Source organism: Neovison vison, chromosome 7 (genome assembly GCF_020171115.1).
Source record: "Neovison vison isolate M4711 chromosome 7, ASM_NN_V1, whole genome shotgun sequence".
Classification (NCBI taxonomy): domain Eukaryota; kingdom Metazoa; phylum Chordata; class Mammalia; order Carnivora; family Mustelidae; genus Neogale; species Neogale vison.
This window is the reverse complement of record NC_058097.1, coordinates 159,717,027-159,723,722: the sequence shown is the minus strand read 5'-3', so window position 1 is coordinate 159,723,722 and position 6,696 is coordinate 159,717,027. Positions and strand designations below refer to the sequence as shown.

Genomic DNA, 6,696 nt, shown 5'->3' with positions numbered 1-6,696 from the left:
GCCCCCTCTCACCACTCTTGTTCAACATAGTATTAGAAGTCCTAGCAATAGCAATCAGACAACAAAGAGAAATAAAAGGTATCCAAATTGGCAATGAAGAAGTCAAACTCTCTCTCTTCGCAGATGACATGATTCTTTATGTGGAAAACCCAAAAGACTCTACCCCCAAACTACTAGAACGCATACAGCAATTCAGCAATGTGGCAGGATACAAAGTCAATGTACAGAAATCAGTGGCTTTCTTATACACTAACAATGAAAATACAGAAAGGGAAATTAGAAAATCAATTCTATTTACTATAGCACCAAGAACCATAAGATACCTGGGAATAAACCTAACCAAAGAAGTAAAGGAACTATACTCGAGGAACTACAGAACACTCATGAAAAAAATTGAAGAAGACACAAAAAGATGGAAGACCATTCCATGCTCTTGGATCAGAAAAATAAACATTGTTAAAATGTCTGTACTGCCTAGAGCAATCTATACTTTTAATGCCATTCTGATCAAAACTCCACTTGTATTTTTCAAAGAGCTAGAGCAAATAATCCTAAAATTTGTATGGAATCAGAAGAGACCACGAATCGCTAAGGAAATGTTGAAAAACAAATATAAAACTGGGGGCATCACATTACCTGATTTCAAGTTTTACTACAAAGCTGTGATCACCAGGACAGCATGGTACTGGCATAAAAACAGACACATAGACCAGTGGAACAGAGTAGAGAGCCCAGATATGGACCCTCAACTCTATGGTCAAATAATCTTCGACAAAACGGGAAAAAATATCCAGTGGAAAAAAGACAGTCTCTTCAATAAATGGTGCTGGGAAAACTGGACAGCTATATGTAGAAGAATGAAACTGGACCATTCTCTTACACTGTACACAAAAATAAACTCAAAATGGGTAAAAGACCTCAACATGAGACAGGAATCCATCAGAATCCTAGAGGAGAACATAGGCAGTAACCTCTTCGATATCAGCCACAGCAACTTCTTTCAAGATATGTCTCCAAAGGCAAAGGAAACAAAAGCAAAAGTGAATTTTTGGGACTTCATCAAGATCAGAAGCTTCTGCACAGCAAAGGAAACAATCAACAAAACAAAGAGGCAACCCATGGAATGGGAGAAGATATTTGCAAATGACAGTACAGACAAAAGGTTGATATCCAGGATCTATAATAAACTCCTCAAACTCAACACACACAAAACAGACAATCATATAAAAAAATGGGCAGAAGATATGAACAGACACTTCTCCAATGAAGACATACAATGGCTTCAGACACATGAAAAAATGTTCATCATCACTAGCCATCAGGGAGATTCAAATCATAACCACATTGAGATACCACCTTACACCAGTTAGAATGGCCCAAATTAACAAGACAGGAAACAAGGTGTGTTGGAGAGGATGTGGAGAAAGGGGAACCCTCTTACACTGTTGGTGGGAATGCAAGTTGGTGCAGCCACTTTGGAAAACAGTGGAAAACAGTGTGGAGATTCCTCAAGAAATTAAAAATAGAGCTTCCCTATGACCCTGCCATTGCACTACTGGACATTTAACCCAAAGATACAGATGTAGTGAAAAGAAGGGCCATCTGTACCCCAGTGTTTATAGTAGCAATGGCCACGATCGCCAAACTGTGGAAAGAACCAAGATGCCCTTCAATGGACGAATAGATAAGGAAGATATGGTCCATATACACTATGGAGTATTATGCTTCCATCAGAAAGGATATCATATGGTTTCACTTATTTGTGGAGCATAACAAATATCATGGAGGACAAGGGGTATTAGAGAGGAGAAGGGAGTTGAGGTAAATTGGAAGGGGAGGTGAATTATGAGAGACTATGGACTCTGAGAAACAATCTGAGAGGTTTGAAGTGGCGGGGGGGGGGTGGGAGGTTGGGGTACCAGGTGGTGGGTATTATAGAGGGCACGGATTGCATGGAGCACTGGGTGTGGTGAAAAAAATAATGAATACTGTTTTTCTGAAAATAAATAAATCAATTTAATTAAAAAAAAAAGAAAGGATGAATACCCAACTTTTGTATCAACATGGACGGGACTGGAAGAGATTATGCTGAGTGAAATAAGTCAAGCAGAGAGAGTCAATTATCATATGGTTTCACTTATTTGTGGAGCATAACATATAGCATGGAGGATAAGGGGAGATGGAGATGAGAAGGGAGTTGTGGGAAATTGGAAGGGGAGGTGAACCATGAGAGACTATGGACTCTGAAAAACAATCTGAGGGTTTTGAAGGGGCAGGGGGTGGGAGGTTGGGGGAACCAGGTGGTGGATATTAGGGCATAGATTGCATGGAGCACTGGATGCAGTGCAAAAACAATGAATACTGTTACACTGAAAAGAAATAAAAAATTTAAAAAAAAAATAAAAAGGTTTACACAGTGAAGAAAACCATCAACAAAACAAAAGACAGACTACTAAGTGGAAGAAGATATTTGCAAGTGACATATTCAATAGGGATTAATATCCAAAGACTACAAAGAACTTACACAATTAATCACCAAAACCTCTGAATGATCCAATTAAAAAATGTGCAAAAAATTCAACCAGGCATTTTTCCAAAGAAGATTCCCAGGTGGCCAACGGACACATAAAAAATGCTCAACATCCCTCATCATCAGGGAAATGCAAATCAAAACCACCATGAGATATCACTTTACACAAGTGAGAATGGCTGAAATTAAAAAAAAAAAAAAACACAAGAAATAAGAGGTGTTGGTGAGAATGTGGAGAACAAGGAACCCTCATACACTGTTGGTGGGAATGCAAACTGGGGTGGCCAGTTTGGAGTATGGAGGCTCCTCAAAAATTTTAAATAGAAAAACCATATGACCCGATAGTTCTGCTATTGGATATTTACCCCTAGAAAGTGAAAACACTAATTTGAAAAGCCATCTGCACCCCTGCACTTATTGCAGCCTTATTTATAATAGCCAAGACATGGAGGCAACCTAAGTGTCCATTGATAGGCAAATAGATAAGGAAGATATAGTAAAAAAATTTTTTAAATTGGAATTTTAACTATTTTAAAATGTACAATTCAGTGGCATAAACTACATTCACAATCTTGTGCAACCATCACTACCCACTAATAATGACTTTCCATTCGCCCCTTCTCCCATTCTCTCTTCAGGTTTCCAGAGGTAACCTGAATCCTATTCTCTGTCTTTACGAATTTGCCTGTTCTAGATATTTTGTATAAGTGGAATTACACAGTATTTGTCTTTTTGTGTCTGGCTTACTTCACTTAGTGAATGCCTTCAAGGTTCATCCATGTTGTAGCCCATTATCAGTATTCCATTCCTTTCAATGGCTGAATAATATACCATTGTATGGATATACCATAATTAGTTTACACAAGGAAAGGATTTTCGTGGAGGGGTGTGGTACATAAACGATGGATCTTGGAACACTGAAAAAAATAAAACTTAAAAAAACCCCCAACAACAAAAAAAACAAAAAGGTTATTGAATAGGTTCTGTAGAACAGAGCCTGGAGCCTATGTAACCAGTGTGGGCTTTGCTCCAGAAGATCTGGGCACTGAATCGAAGCTTTCTCTCTACAGTATGATGTGGGTAAATTACTTTGTGCTTCCATCCCTCATTTGCAAATACGTATAAAGAATCTTGTGCTGACTGTTTAATCATTTGAGACAATCCATTTAAATCACTCAGCATAAATTTTGACACTTAAATTAAAAAAGTACTCATGAATGTTAACTATTATCATGGCTTATAAAAATTATTGTTTATTCTTCTTCCTAACACCAAATCAGAGAGGCAGAACTTTTTCTAAAACATCTCCTAAGGAGAGAAATAAATCTAAGCTGATTTTTTGTACATGTTTTCAATCGATTGTTTCTTAGGCTGGAATTTCTGAGAAAAGGAAAAATGCTCCCCTCCTGACCAAGAAGAAAACTACCGTGGTCAGTCCAGCCTGATGTCTTTTTTAGATGGGAGCAGCTCTAGGCTTTCCTTTCCAAGTACAAACCCACACTATGGAAGCACAAAAGGGCCAGATGATTAAAGGCAATGTTTGATAAAAGAGAATAAGATATAGTTCTCTTTGGCTCTAACTGGACTCCCCTGCAAAGGGAGCTCGTTATAGACTGGGAGGTGATTGTGGTTCCTAGAAAGCAGATGGACCTGGGTTCAAATCCAAGCTTTGTTGTTTACGGGTCAAGTTTCCCACTTTGTAGGGCTGGGAGAGGTTAGCCATGTGAGCTACTGCCCAAGGGCACTGTTGGCAAAGGAGCCAGCGATTTGTCTCCAAAAGAAGCTGGCCCATCAGATCGAGGTGTCCTGTTGCTCATCAGTCTGTCATTCCCTCTGGCCTCTCTGTGCTAGTTACCCTGGACATGTTGGGAGTGGGGAGCCTTTAGTGTGGTCTTTCAGTGTCACCCTCAGCAAGGAAAGAGTATGACAATTTTCCATCCATTATTGGTTGAGATGCAGTAATTCTGAGCAGAACTTTGAGCCAGAGGAAGGGAGATAGGTGGGAAAAACAAAACAAAACAAAACAAAAAACCCCAAAAAACGAAACAAAACCTTTAAGCCAGCTTGGGTTACCTTGAGATGTAGCTCTGCCCTCTTTTTCCCCAAAGTGTTTTTACTTAGTTCTGAAATTGATTTTTTCTTTTTATTTATTTATTTATTTATTTTTGGCGTAAATCTTGTTATAACAAAATGATCTTCACCTACACTTCAGAAGCCCTGGGAAATCAAATTTATATGCCCCACTTCCACTTTGCTCATCCTAATGACCAGCAAGGCCATGGGGGTGCAGGCGGTGACAAGGTATTTTACGAAACTTGTCATGGACACTCCTCTAGTTTCATTCTAAGGACTATAATGACGATGAGCTCTCATACATTGTAGGTCATTTAACTGTTACTTAATTTATTCCTTTCCAAAGCCTTTTGTGTCTTGCATGTGACAGGGGACTAGCCTCCATTTTACAGATGTGGAATCGGAATCAGGCATCAGTTGCTAACAGACGGCCCCGCTGGTGTCGGTATCCACACTTCGGACTTCTGGGGGTCTACTTATTTCTCCCACTAGGAGCTGGGCAGGTGGGAACTCTGGATTTTATGGACTGGGTGTTTTGTGATGCAGTTCACTTGACCTCCCTCTGCTAGGAAAAGGAGCAAATCTGTGATCTTTCTCTCCAAATTTCCAAAGAGGAAGCAACTTGCAGCCAGAACAGGAGCCTGATCCTGGTTGGTAGACTGTGGGGCATATAGGTGTCTTATTGCCATGTGCCCTGGGGCAGCAGTAAACTGATATTTGCAGATCTCCAGGTCTCTGGCAGAGATGGGGAAGGAGGGCTGGGAAAGTGACATTTCTGTAAATAACCACACCTGGTTCTAAGAGCAGAAGGATCGGGATGTCCCTGTAGCCTCATCAGTTACCAGCAGCCTTTGCAGAGGGAGCCCAGCGGAGAGAATCCCACCACACTCTTCACGTTATCGACAGACAACTCACCCTCTCCACACTCTGAGGGGGGCGTGGTTTGCTCGGCAGCAGCCCCCTTCTGGATGTGTTTATATTCTTCCAGGCCCAGTGGAAAGCATCCTTCAGCCCCTCCACTCCAGAGAACAGAGGGGATGCCTGACATTGGGACAAAAAGAAGATGTGAAAGGGAAGACACGAGCAGGCTGCCTGAATTTCTCAGTTAGATTCATGTATCTCTCAGTGAGCACTGATTGAATAGCCACTTTGCTGCTAAAGAAGGCAATTCAGGCAATTTATGGTTAAATAAACGTGCTTTGCAAGCAGGTAGACCTGGATTTAAATCCCAGCTTTGCCATTTACAAGCTGTGTGGTTTAAGTTAGGCTTCTACCTCCATTTCCTCATCTGTAAAATAGGATAATAATAGCTCCTTTCAGGGTCATTGTGAGTGTTTGAATGCAAAAGACTACTGACACAGCAGATGACAGGTGTAAGGGGCCTCTTCTTCTTGCTTTTCATTTAAAGTAGGGAATGACTGCTTCATGAATTTGCATGTCATCTTTGTGCAGGGCCCATGCTAATCTTCTCTGTCCCATTCGAATTTTGGTATATGTGTTGCTGAAGCAATCCCTGGTGCCTATTCTTGTAAGCGACAAATACAAAGTGTGAGTGTGTGTGTGTATGTGTGCATTTGAATACGATTTTGATAAACAGGCCTCAAGAAACAGAGACAATGTAGGCAACACAGCCAGGGAATTTTTGGTGGAAAAGTAATGATTGAAACCTAGAGAAGGAGAGGGATGTACAGACAGGACAGGTCAGAGGATCTGAGATACGTTATGGGACCAGTGGTGTGTCCATCACAAGCCTGTGGGCTGGCAGAAAGCCTCAGGCCAGCTTTTAGACAAAGGGGGTATAGTTTGGGAAGGTGGCCTGGTCGCAGGGTGCAGTGTCAAGGTTTGGTAGCTTCTCCAGATGGGGAATTTTGTTGGCACACCATTTTCTGCTTGGAATATTTGTTAGACAGCTAATCCAGCCCCAGTGAAATGAGGCTGCCTCAAGTGACAAAAAGGAAAGATACATATGGAGTGAGTGTAATAGGTTTTCTTACTCAGTTCTCTACTTTCTACTTTCAAAAGGCCTACCTCATTACATATAGTGATTAGCCAGTTTATGAATTTCTTACATTAAACAGTTTTTATAACAAGTT

At 40.8% G+C, this 6,696-nt stretch overlaps 1 non-coding gene across 1 annotated transcript; it reads right to left on the bottom strand.

Moving 5' to 3' along the window:
- Positions 1-6,006: 6,006 nt before the first annotated feature.
- On the bottom strand, positions 6,007-6,115 carry LOC122914810. Its single transcript, XR_006385883.1, has one exon. It is a non-coding gene; the product is annotated as a U6 spliceosomal RNA (small nuclear RNA).
- Positions 6,116-6,696: the final 581 nt, after the last annotated feature.